The sequence below is a fragment of the Oryx dammah genome, unplaced genomic scaffold, assembly GCF_014754425.2.
Source record: "Oryx dammah isolate SB20612 unplaced genomic scaffold, SCBI_Odam_1.1 HiC_scaffold_13, whole genome shotgun sequence".
Lineage (NCBI taxonomy): Eukaryota > Metazoa > Chordata > Mammalia > Artiodactyla > Bovidae > Oryx > Oryx dammah.
Window position 1 is genome coordinate 52,302,789 of NW_024070197.1, and position 13,753 is coordinate 52,316,541.

The window sequence follows — 13,753 nt, forward strand, 5'->3', positions numbered from 1 at the left end:
CCCTGGATGGGAGAGTAGTTTCAGGTAGTGACTCTCTCACCCCCAAGCCACCTTCTTGTTCTCAGCGGTTCTCCAACTGGAGCCTGCCTTATGGCGGGCCGGGGAGCTTCTGAAAAGATTGCCGCCTCCCACCCTAAGTGTCTGGTTTGGTAGGTCTGGGGCGGGGCCCAGAGGCTACTCCCTGGAGCTGGTGCTGCTGTTGGGGTCTTCACATCTAAGGAGGTGGGGAGAGGCTCTGGGGGAGGGAAGCCGAGGGTGAGAATGGGGAAGCTGGAAGCAGGCTGTGTCCTAGGGACCCTTGCAGTGCCTGAAGGAGCGCCAGACTCCAGCTGAGTTTCCCCGGCGCTGCTCCCAAGTCCCCATAGGACGCTTCTGTGAAAGACAGATTCCCAGAACCTACTCCAGACCTTCTGAATCGGAGCTGGCCACGGCGTAGGAAGGTTTACCTTTGACCCTCTCCCAGGGGGCTCTGATGCCCACAAGTTAGAACCAGCCATGATACCTACCCCCCACCTCCCCATTATGAATTCTTGGCAGGGGGTTATTTTAAAATACCACTTCCTGCACCCAACCCAAACCACCTGAATCCAGATTGCTGGGCACCACCTTAGGCGTTGCCAGCTTGTGGGACTGTCTGGATGCTTCTAATGTGCTCCTTCGGCCAGGCCTGATGAAGCTTGAGTTCAAGGGCTTTTCCAGGGCAGACCCCTCCCCCAACCACCCATCATCACCATCGAGAGAAAAGAAGCGCCTGTGCCGCACCGGCTCAGGGAAGGAAGGGCGGCCACAGCTGATGGACCACATCTGGGCAGACAGCTGTCGAAGAGCAGGTTGGTGCAGAGTCATCGAAGAAAATTGCATCTGAGGATGTCGGGCAAGTCACCGTGATTCTGTAGGCTGGTTTTCCTTTCAAACCACTGAGGCCTGGCGTGGGCCCAGATATAATAGAATTGACCATACTGCCCACTTAGGATGCAGACCTCGCAGCCTTGTAAACGGCCTGAGAGATCTGTAAACTGAAGCACCAGCCCCATCTGCACCCCGTCATTTGTTTGGCTTGGCAGAGGCAAGAGTTCATGCCTGGCATTATTACTATTACGATGGGATTTTCATGGTGATTCACCTCCCACAGCTCAGCCTTCCCCTCACGGCCTATGAAGGAAACCTCTCTGACGTTGGTGTTGCCACTAAGATTCGTCAGGGTGGTTGGAGCCCCTGGGCCTGAGCGGGGTTGCGGTTGCTGTGCTCTGGCTGCTTGGAGGGCTGACCCGTCTATGTCCTCGGGGGCCTTGGCCCTCTGTGCGTGGCGCACATGGTGGGTGCTGGCTTCACGCGGCCAGTCTGCCCAATGCTGGGCCGGACGGGCCGGAATCCATGCAGGGTCTGCCTCTGGCCGAAGCGGCCGGCTCCATGGCTCAGCCTTCTCTCAGCCACCAGCCCAAGGAGGAAGAGAAGTTGAGTTAACCTCAACTGTTGGGCAAAGTTGAACGTGTTAGGTGTGGGGCAAGGCTAAGTGTGTGTGTGTGTGTGTGTGTGTGTGTGTGTGTGCGTGTGTGTTATTCTCTCAGTTGTGTCTGACTCTGTGTGGCCCCAGGGACTGTAGCCCGCCAGGCTTCTCTGTCCATGGGATCCTCCAGGCAAGAATACTGAAGTAGGTTGCCATTTCCTCCTCCAGGAGACCTTCCCGACCCAGGAATCGAACCCAGGACTCCTGCACTGCAGGCAGATTCTTTTGCCATTTGAGCCACCGGGGGAGCCCGTGGGGCAAGACTGCTTGGGTTCACATCCAAGCTCTGACACAGCCCTCCTGGGGGTCCTTGGACATCAGCTAAAAACTCTCCATGGGCCTCAGTTTTCCCAGCTGTTAAATTGGTATTTAACTCCAGAACACCACATGTGCTCACTCTGTCGTGTTGGACTCTTTGCAACCCCAGGGACTGTAACCCACCAGGCTCCTCTGTCCTTGGGGTTTCCCAGGCAAGAATCCTGGAGTGGGCTGCCATTTCCTCTCCTAGGGGATCTTCCCCATCCAGGGATCAAACTTGCATCTCTTGCATTTCCTGTATTGGCAGGCAGATTCTTTACCACTGCACCACCAGGGCCGCCCAGAACACCACCTAGGGCTGTCTAAATATAAAATGGAATCAGCCATGTAGAGCAATCTTGGAACAGTACCTGACCATGAGATTAACTTATCAGAGGTCCGTCTGTCTAGCCATATCTCTATACATCTTTTTTTTTTTTTAATTTATAGGTATCAGACCTCCCCTCTGGGGTCCAATTATTTAAGCTGAATGCCTGTGTTTAAGGTTTTCACAATGCACATTTGCAGTCCCTGCTGAAAGGCAGCTGGCCCTTGGTAGCCTGAGGGATGGAGTCAGAATCTGGAAATTTCTAGGCAGATGTAAAGGAGAAAGAAGGACTCCAGGGTGCTCCAGGAAGAGGGAGCTTCAGGAGCAGAGGTGTCCACTAAGAACTGGGCTTACTGAGGGCAGAGGCTGAATGCCAATCACACCACCCTCCCCTCTGTAGGACTTGGCACAAAGCCGGCTCATCAGAGCCTCGGGCAGGACGGCTGCAAGGCTGTCCTTGGGGTGCCATCCTTGGTACCTTCTGGGTGCTGCTGGAGCAGGTGGATCTGTGGCTCCACTCACCGGACCCAAAGGGCCCGTGGGAAAGTCGGCCTTTGCTCTTCCCCAAAAAAGCCGGCCTGGGGACGGGAGTAGAATTGTGCTCCCCCATTAACTGTGGGAAAGTCCAGACACACAGGGAAGTTACAGCGCAGGTACGGCAGTCACCCACACACCTGCCACACCGCTGTTCTCAGGCTCACACCTTACCGTTCTTGCTTCACCTGTCCATCTGTCCCTCGCTCCATTCATCACTTCTCTATCACTTTTATTTTATTTTGTATGCAGGCATCAGATTGCTTGACCTCTGAGTCTAACTAATTGTAGACGAATGTCTCTGTTTGAGGTTTTAATAAGGAGGAGCCCCTAAGAAATGCAGCTGGGGCTTCTCGATGTGACTCCCTCTTGACACATGTGCACGAGGGTGGGAGGGCAGTTCCTCGGGACAATGGCCCTGCTTCCTCACCTCTCAGCCTCCTCCAAGAGTTAACACTGCATTTCCTCAAGCTCAAAAGTAAATCAAAAATTAAACAACTCTGAGCAGCTTTCTTTTTTCCTTTTATAACATCATTGATCTTTCCACTCACCCATCCATCCATTCATCCACCCATTCATCCATCCACCCATCCTTCCATCCCTCCTCCATCTACCTACCCACCTACCTATTTAACCATCTACCCATCCACCCATCCATTCATCCATCATCCATCCATTCACCAATCTATTCATCTATCTACCCATCCACCCATCCACCCATCCTTCTATCTATCCATCTATCCACCCACCCATTTATCCATCCACCCATCCATGCATCCATTTATCCATCATCCATCCATCCATTCACCCACCTATCCACCTATCCTTCCATCTATCCACCCACCCAGCCACCCACCCATTTATCCATCCATTCATCCATCATCCATCCATCTACCCACCCATTTATCCATCCGCCCACCCATTTATCCATCCTCTATCCTTTCCTCCATGCAAAAGGCATTTACCCAGAGCATCATCATTAGTTACCCTATGTCTCTCATTTAATTCCCATGACAACTCTCCTAAACAGGTACTATTATTATCTTCCTTGGCTACGTGAAGAAACGGAGGCACAGAGCTCCCACAGACAGCACTAGGACTTGACCCCAGACCCAGGGAGCTGTCCACACCAGTGCTCAGAGCTGTCTGACTCTTCCCCTCACAGGGCCCTGGCAGTTCCAGAGAGTCAAGAATGGAAATGGGTGACACCACCCTCATGTACAGAGCTGTGACCTCAGAAAGTGAAATGATGGCCCCCAAGTTTTAGGGAGCCCCAAACCCGGAGTGTTTCTCCTGGGGAGCTGGGGTTTCACTTCATCCCCATCTGGAATACAGGGAGGGTCAGCTTTGAGACTGGCTTTGGGGGCTTTTCCTGGAAGGAGCACGTCCCACCCACCAGAGTCTCGTGCAGTCATGTCTGGGAACAAAACCGCATTTCCTGTGTTTACCAAAGCTGTTCTGTAGGATGAGTGGAGACCCAGGTCACTCAGCCCAGGCACATTCCGAAGGGACCAGCCACCCGGGAAGCAGTCAGGGTCAGGTGCTGAGTGGGGGCTGTACAGGCATTAGCCCCAGGACGGCTGGGTGACCTTGAGGTACATGTGCAGTGGGTCCTGAGCCCCATTGCCCTGCCCTCTGGTGCAGTGAGTGAGGGTCCTCGGAGCGCGCCTGACCCTCTGTGTGCCTGGGCAGGATGGAAACAACTCCAGAGACAGCCCCAGGACAAAGGCGGGGAGGAGGTGGGAGAATGCCTCAGTTGTCCCTCTGGTTGATGCAGGGCTTAGTGGAGGGCTCTGTGGAAGCCAACCTAATTCTCCGGGACCCCCAGCTGCTGGTCCTGTGTCTGCAGGGTGAGGGATGATGGACCCGCCTTGAGGCAGTGCATCTCCAACTTGATTTGGGACATTGGTAGCACCAGATGGCGTGTTAACCCACAGATGACCCGGCCTACCCCCACCCCTCGCCCCTCAGCTTCATGAGGGCTGGGTGACACTGGGGAATTGACTCCAACCAGGTTCCAAGTGATGCTGTGGCTGTAAGTCTGGGGCGCCAGACCTTGAGGAGCACCCCTGGGTGCGTATCCATCCTGCCTGTAGGCACAGGGGCCCTCAGTCACTGTAACACAGCCAGTTCTGACGGGCACAGCCACTCAGAGCCCCTGCGGAGGACCCGGGCATGGCCCCCAGGCTTCACCCGCCGGTCTCCTGGCCGACACGGGTGTACCAGCCATGCGCTGTGCCATGTTGGAAGCCAAGGCCCAGTGGAGCTAAGACCCGTAGGTCTTCCTTGCTGGGCGCCACCCGCGGCTTCTCATCCGTGCAGTGGGCCTATATCCCGTCTCAGATGAGGTCGTGTGTGATGAGATCACGGGTCCAAATGCTCAGCATACAGCACACACAGGCAACTGGTGGCACCATGGCCTGTGGGGCCAGCGGGCCATCTCTTTCCTGCCTGAAGCCTTGCTGGCCCCTCCTCAGGGGTTCCCAGCTCCTTTTCTGTCATCATAAGAAATGATCTTTCCGTAAGCAAGCCTCTACCCATGGAGGCTGGTCAAGAAATTTCCCCGATCTCCCTCCCTCCCTTCACCTCCTTGAGGTCAAGTGGAAATGGCTGCCAAAGCAGGGCCCATGGACGCGTCAGGGCCGCCCAGCCGGCCCCAGCCCCTGCCCTGGGCCCTGTGCCCCGGTGGCCTGATGGGTTGGGCGCGGGTCCTGGCCACTGCCCAGGTGTCAGGGTGGGGAGGGGGTGTCTGCGGCCGGCGGGGGCGGAAAGCGCCAGGCAGGGAGAGAGAGAGGCGCATGAATAATCCGCTGACCTTTCCTCTCCGTGTTTGGGCGAACCTAAGCCTGTTTACAATAAACCCCAGGGAGATTTTTCATCCTTCCAAATGGAACAAGGGTTATGTAAGCAGAGAGACCTGGAGCTCGGCAAACACCTGCTCCGGGGGGCCCCACGGAGGGAGACGGGGGTGGGGGAAGAGGGGCCCTCCGCTGACTCATGACCAAGTTCAAGATGACACGGGCTCCATCAAGCAGGAGACTGCTGGGAAGGGCAGAGGGTGCTTCTGGGGGCATCAGATGGGCCGCGCTCTTGGGCCAACCTCCTCTGTAGACTGCGCAAGTCAGGAGGGCTCACCGTCTTGTACCTCCACCCCTCACCGCCTCCAGGAGGCTGCCCATCTTTAGTTTATTTCAAATTGACCCTGGGTGTCCTCTGTCTTTAAACACGGGCCTGCATATTTCCTGATGATAGTAAGGAGGACAAAAGCCACTCACCCCTCCTAGGTTTTTGTCTTTCTGCTTTCTACATCCCTGGGGACTATCAGTGGCAGCTCGACCCAGGTTGTTTATGTATAGACGCTGGTCTTTCATCTTAGGGTTTAGGTAGGTGTATTGTGCTAAGTAAGTTAAGCCAGACTGGGAGCGTGAGGTCAGCAACCCACGCTTCGGAGGGTCTGCAGGATTCCTTTTGGAGGGTCTGCAGGATCAGCTCTAGGCTGGTCAGCATCCTGTACCCATTCATGATTTGGGCAAGGCTGGTTCAACCCCACTTGGGGCGACCTCTCCCCCCAATTTCCCAAATACAGACCTAGACTTGCCAGTCCAGAGCGATCTTGACCTCCAGCTCAGACCACACTATGTCACAGGAGAGGAAGGAAGGCTTCTACAGTGCCCCCAAATGTCCCGCTCTGGCTTTCAGATTCTCTGGCAGGCAGTGGCGGGTGGCGTTTTCCGAGATGGCTGCGGGGAGATCTCCCCACCCGCCACAGGTGGGGGTCTGCGCTCTCCTCTGTTTGCATCTCAGTGGCCCCGTGCCCGCAGCAGAAGTGGAGCCGTCTGACTGCCCCGAGGGGGCCCGGAGAGGGGACACACTTCTGTGTGGTCCTGTCAGGACATTGCTTCTGGGAACCCGGCCACCATGACGTGGGGAAGCCGAGAGGCCCGCACAGAGAGGTCGATGTGGAGGGAAGCGAGGCTGCGGATTCCCAGCTGACAGCCAGCACCTCCCCCAGCATAGCACCATCTTGGAGGGGGGCCTCCAGCAGCAGCCGGTCTGCAGCCCTGGGGGTCCAGCTCCAGAGCCAGTGGCTTCTCCCGCTGGCAGCCACTCCTAAGGGTTACAAACTCTCCTACCCCTCAGGCACTCTTCAGCACAGCCTCCACTGCCTTTCCCAGGCTCCTCCAAGGCACCCACCACTTATCCAACCGTCCAGCCATGTGCCCGGTGATCTGCCGGCCGCAGACCTCTCCCAGGCTTCCCGCCCCCATTGCACCACCGTGTCCTGGGTCTGGAATGTCCTCCATTGTAGAAAGCTGCCCACCCATGTACGAGGCCAGCTGGGCTTCAGAGCTTCTGCTGGGGTGTGAAGAGGGCAGCGATTCCCAGAGCTTTGGACACACAGAAGAGCCCAGCCGTGATGTGGGGTGAGAGGCACGTCTGACTGTAACCTGACGAGGATCCAAGGACCACTGCCCGCTCTGGTTTCCTGTCCAGCCCGCCTGTGCCCGTCTCAGGGGCTCTGTGCCCTGTGACCATGGACTGTGTCTTCCTGCGAGCTCAGAGCGAGGTGTGTCCTGCACGTCCGTGCGCTCAGCCCTGAGAGGACCAAATGCAGGGTCACTGTGTGTTGCCCGGGTGGCGGGCTGCCTGCCTCACTGGTCCACCCTGCTCACCCCAACACCAGCTCTCCTTTCGTTCATCTGATAGGCCCACCCGCCTCCCAACCCAGCTTTCTCTGGGTCCCACATCCATTGACATGCCCACCAGCAACTGGGCAAAGCCTGGTCCCCTGACCCCAACTCAGGGTTTTCCGTTGCACACCACTCCTGCAGAGTGTCCTGTTGGGCTTTCACAGTCACCTCAGTACTGAATCCTGTCTTCATCTTAAAGACCTGGGATCCCAGGTCCAGAGAAGCTGAGTCACGTGCGGAGGCCGCACGCTTAGGAAGCACGGCCTGAGCCCGGTCTGTCTGCTGACACGCCGCCTCTCTCCCCATCACTCCCAGTTTGCAGCAGTGCCACCTGCTGCCCCCGCTCCTGCAGCTTGCCAGCCTGGCTTGTAGCAGCGCTAAGGTCCTATCAGTCCTGTCCTGTCAACCTCCCGTTGCCAGGCTCCCTGGCGCTGTTCCTGAGTGTGGTGAGTCAGCCAGCTCCAGGGCAACCTTGACTCACTCGCCACTGGAGCCCTCCAGCTGGAGCGTTCTCCTCACGCCCGAGCCCATTTCAACAAGGCGGGGAAAAGTGGCTCAGAGTGAGTTGTCCTGGCATTGCTGTCCCCTCTCCTGGCATCCCACAGGCCCCATGTGCCTCCTCTGTGCCTGGTGGACTCCCAGATACCTTAAGGTGTTTGGCTCAGATGCCCCTTCCCCCAGGAAGCCCTCCTGGCTTCCTCCCCCGTCCACTCCAGATTTGTATACCCTCATCAGGGCCTTTCCCCAGTGTTCTTATTGCTCGTTGCTGCCTTGCAGGACCCTCAGCCTCACAGGACTCCCCCACCTGGCCCTACTGTGCCAAAGCTCAGAGAGGTTGGAATGTTTGCCCAGCGTCACACAGCTGGGAAGTGGCAGAGCCCAGCACACATTCAGACAGATTGGAGCCCAGTGCTTTGCCTGCGGGCAGTGCAGCCTAGTGGCCAGGGAGGCGAGGAGGGCTAGGAGGCTGCCCCTGCCCCTGGTGTGTGGCCTTGGGCAGGTGACTTCACTTGTGACATCGTCTTCGAGGTGCCTCTGGACTCTGAGTGACCACATCCCAGTCTCAGATATGAGGACAAGGCTGGCCGGCCGAGGAAGGGTGCCTGCTTGGGCCTTCCTCCACCCCGCAACTTTGCTTCGTTGCCTCTGCTCTCTGCTTTAGCCTGGACCTGACCCCTGACCCCAGGGCTCAGCCAGCAGTGCTGAGTGAGGTGTTTGCACCTGTACAGTCAGGCCACCTGTGGTGGCCGTTCTTTGGCTGTCTGTCCACACCCTGCCCGACCAACCAGGGCCTGCTTACCTACCACCCTCTATGCACAGGACTGACCTTCCTGCATGCTTGCCCCAGGCCCCAGTGGTGATTGTTCTAATCAAAGGGGCCCTTTGCGGCCACGTGCCCACTGCTGGTTTCCCTGGTAACTAATGAGCCCACCTGAGGTCACTTCCCCTGTAACTGGTAACCTGCCCTTTCCCGGGAGCGAAGCCTGCCACCGTGTCCTGCCCCGTCCACCGCACACAATGGGGCGTCTCTCTGGGACCCTGCTTCAGACGTGTAAGCTCCCCCACCCACTAAACCACAGATGTCTCAGTTACTGCCTCTGGCTCTTTCTTCGGTCTTGAAGCTGCACAGACACAGGGCTTGCAGGCCTGCAGTGTGCAGTCCTGGCAAAGCAACCAGGAGACTGAGGAAGTTACCATGAGCACCGAGATGTCGGGAAACACAGGGCGGTGCCGGGGGAAAGCTGCAGGGGCGTCCACTACTGTGTGGACACTGACGCATCGCCGGGGCAGTCCCGGTCGGCTGTCCGCTGGCCGGTGGGCCCCGTGGTGACTAGTGGAGGGCCATGTCTGGAGAACAGTGGCCTCTAAGGTGTCGTCTGCTGGGATGTCAGAAGTGAGTCTTCTGTAGTTGGCTATGAAGGCTGAGTAGAAGGAATTGATTTTTCTCTTGTGCCTTTGAGATATAAATGGTCTCCCTGGGCTTGCTGGGACTTTGTGATCTCTAAGAGTAAAGGAGAAAAAAACTTTTAGGTAAGCTCTATAAAAATAATTATGTTTTGGGAATGTCTATCTAAAATAGTCTCTCCAGACTTTGATGACCTGAAACTAAGTTAAATGAAGAGAATCATTGACTACCTGGGTCATTTAAAATAGGAGAAAATACTGGAACGTTAATGACTGGACAGGTCTTAAGTTTACCTACCCTTGCCTTCTTAGGAGAGGAAGACTAAAGCATAAGTTTTCCAATCAGGAAATGCGCGATTACCTATTTCTTGGTTTTTGCCAGAGATTAAGGTTTCAAGATTATATTCAGTTGCAATTCTTGTAACCAAGTTTATCGATTACATTGGGCTCAAACGTTTGTGCGTTTTTAAGTCTTGTCATTTTTAGACTGCTGTACTCTGATGCTTTGGCAAAAGTGCTTCATTTTCAAGAAGATTAATAGCAAGGACCTGTTGACATTAACAGATCTCTGATAACTTTCAGATTATATTGCTGAACTGGGTAAGATCCTAAAGAATGCTAATGGAAGAGTTGATGGCATCATAAAAAGTTTACAAAAAGATTGGTTACTGAACGAACAGGTGAACATGGTTATATTTTTTGTCTGTGAGGTTTTTGTCTGTGAGGTTTTAGTGTGGTTTTGCTTTTTTGGCTGCATCTGGTCTTAGCTGCGGCACATGGGGTCTTTGGTGCCTCACGTGGGGTCTGTCTGCGGTGCACGGACTCCCGTCGTGTTACAAGGGTTCTGGAGCGGCAGGTGCAATAGTGGCTGCATTCAGGCTTAGCTGCTCGGGGGCACGTGGGATCTTAGTTCTTTGCCCAGGGATCTAACCCGCTGTCCCCTGCACTGCAAGATGGGTTCTTTACCGCTGGACCACCAAGGAAGTCTTTGCTACCGGCTCTGTCTGTGTTTTCCAGGTAGAGGGAAGCCCTTCCCCTCAAGTTGGTTATGATTTATAGAAATTTGGTCAACCATACCTGTGGGTAGGATTAAAAGTGTTTTCTTTTCTCTCTGCCTGGTCTCTCCAGAAACTGGGGACACTTGAGTTCCGAGCAGCCTTATCAGCTGAATAGGAAAGTCTGTCTCCTGGCATGTGCAGGAAGCTCAGTATTTGGGGGAGGGTGGGATCCATCGAGGTGGAACCCGATGGCAGGGCTTGAGAGTGACTTTCGTTGAGAAGCCTGTTGGGAATTCTGTCCTCCTGGGGAGTTCTACCTCAGCCAGTTTGGAGAAGCCTAGGCGATTGTTTGACCTGACTTGTTTTGCAGATAAAGTAGTCTTGAGTTGACTGTGTTTGGTGGCGATGAGGGTAATTTTAGAGAGAACAATACTGTGTTTCAGTGGGTGCCAAACTCTAGTTTTAACTGTGATCTGTATTTTTGAAAGGTAATGTGTTAGCCACATTGTCGCCTTGATGTTCTGGATGGAAAGATAACTGTTTAGTGAAATTGTCACAGAGTGTAACCTCTCATGAAGTGTGACACTGCTTGCTTTAGGTCTGCGGGTAAAAGCAACAATGTGTGTGTGTGACAGTTGGGTATAAGTGATAAAATGTATAGCCTATAAAGTGTTTCCCCATTAGCATACCCCTGGGATCTGACTCGTTTCCCCTCTCCGTGAATGACTGGGCGAATGGAAAGGAGGCCTGGCCCCTAGGGACAGGATCTGGACCTGGTGAAGGAGCCAGCACCCCAGCATTGCAGGACAAATGTTTGGATCATCCATGCTTTCTACTGAAAGACTTGCAATCGAAAGGGGAAATGACAGAAGAACCTGTAGGTATTGAGTATGCGGAAGTCGTTCTGGCTCATCCATGGTTGAACATAAACTTCACCGACCAGAGCAGCCTGTTCCGTGGCCTTTAGACAAGCCTTGTACACCTGCTGTGGCTGGTGAGTGAAGGGACGTGTTTGAGAGTCAAAGTGGAGCGGCTGAAGTCTGGATGTCCAACGTGGCTGTCATAGACGTGATTTTGGACATGCTCTTGTGTTACTGAAAACCCGAGTTGTCTGAAGTGTATTGCAGACCAGGAGAAAACCACCGGTGGGTGTGGCGTTGTCTCTGAATGTGGTCACTGTGTGTGTTCTGCTCTGTTGTCACCACTGCCCCTACTCCAGGCCCGTCAGGTGTCTTTCGTTTCGTCCCTAGTCTAAGGAGGGAACTCCACTGGAGGCTGAGCAGCCTCGCTGGCCTCACTGGAAGCTGAGTCTAGTGGCTGGGGCCACAGAGAAGTGCCGTGGTGGTCCTCCTCTCGTTAGTTAGTTCAGTGGCTCAGTTACATCCAGCTCTTTGCGACTCCATGGACTGCAGCACGCCAGGCCTCCCTGCCCATCACCAACTCCCAGAGTTTACTCAAACTCATGTCCATTGAGTCCGTAATGCCATCCAATCACCTCATCCTCTGTCGTCCCCTTCTCCCGGCTTCAATCTTTCCTAGCATTAGGGTCTTTTCCAATGAGTCAGTTCTTCGCATCAGGTGACCAAGGTATTGGAGTTTCAGCTTCAGCATCAGTCCTTCCAGTGAATATTCAGGACTGATTCCCTCTGCACCTCCATGAAAAATCGACCCGGCCGCTGTGCCTCTGGGAGAGGCACAGACTGACCACGGGGGTTGAGACTCCCCGCCTTCCCAGCCCTCATGCTAGTGCACCAGAAGGACCCGCTGGTCAGCGTTAGTGTGCGGCTGGCTGGCCGTGAACCCCCCGGGCCAGGCTGTGTGGGTGGAACAGGCTGGCTTCTGGATGCGCAAGTCCAGCGAGTGGAGCCAACTGTTTGGAAAGACCTGATGGGTCCCGTCCTCATGGCACCCAACATAATGGGAGGGCACACCTGTAGCTGTGCTGACTCCTGGCTCGGCCCCCAGAATGTTCCCTTTAGAGCCAGACCCTTCCCTGCCCCTGGGAGCGGCTCTGGGTTTGGGAAACCCAGGGATGGCGTGACTGTCCCTGTGACTGAACAGAGCGCTGCTGTTGAACCCTTCTCCGTTGACCCGGTAAGTTCAGCTGCATCCTGGCTCAGGACTGTTCTGAGCAGCCCAGGTTTCTACTCTTGGTCCTCACTGGCAGCTGCTGTCTGTGCTGTACCTGTGGCGTCTTCTTGCGTAGCCTGCTGCACATCTGACCCCAGGGATATGGCAGAGAAGGGGGCACCAAGACTGGAGAGTCCTGCACGGTTTGCACGGGTGGGGCATGTGGTCAGGCCACTCAAGGCAGCCGCTCTCTTGCTGTCTGTCCACCCCTTGCCCGACCTGCCAGCTTCACCGACCCGCTACACACAGGACTGACTTTCCTGCCTACTTACCCCCGGCCCTACCCAGCTGGTGACTGTTCTAATCAAAGGGGCTGTGAGGGGCATGCCCCTCTGCTGGTTTCCCTGGTAACTAGTGAGCCCACCTGATGTCAGTTCGCCTATAACTGGTAACCTCCCCTGCCCCGGGGAGTGAAGCCTGCCACCCACCGTCTGCCCCACCTAGTGGGGCGTCACTCTAGGACCCTACATTAGACAGCGTTAAGCTCCCCGACTCATTAAACCACTGATGTCTCTGTTGCTGGCTCCGGGCTCTTTCTTGGGTCTTGAAGCTGGGCAAGCACAGGGCTTGTGGGTCTGTGGAGGGCAGCCCAGCAGCCCCTGAGGTGCCCTTATACCTGCCTCCTTCCCCCTGCCGACAGCCTCCCCTCTCCTCAGCTACAGGACTCAGTCCTGCTCACAGAGGTGCAGGCAACAGAGGGTATGAGTGTTTATTCTTTCCGGCGCCTAAAGGTAAATTTTGTCGTGGTCACGCGCATTTATGCTACATGTTCACAGTAGAAAAGGTAGAAAAACCCAGAGAAGCAAGAAGAGATTGTGGGTAATCCTCCACCTAGAGATTAAGTGTTTTGAATATTTGTGTCCTTCCTTCCTGCTTTTGATGTGGCTTCAAGAACGCGCTTTGTTGCATTCATTTTCCTTAGATCTTACATATATTATCTTACTTTATCCTTAAACAGTTCCATCAGGTTTGCATTAGTATAAGCCCCATTTTATTGAACTGAGATGAAGTAACTAGGTGAGTTATAAAGATACTAAATGCGAGAACAGTGATATAAACTCAGCTAAACGATTGATTGCAGACTGTATTCTTGCCCACATAGACACCTCCCCACAACACACATGCAAACCGACAAAGAGATGAAGTTGAAGGCACCTTTGAATTTTTTTAATGTAATAATAGAGCAGGAATGTGTTTCTATTTCACTAAATAGGATCCCCCTGCATTTTTGGCGCTTGTCTCCCTAGTCAGTCTGTTAGTGTTGAATGTCTAGATAAACATCACAGCGTTGAACATCTTAGAGTTAAATCTCTTTGCACACATCCTTAATTATTTCCTTTCTATAAATCCCTAACAGCGGGGA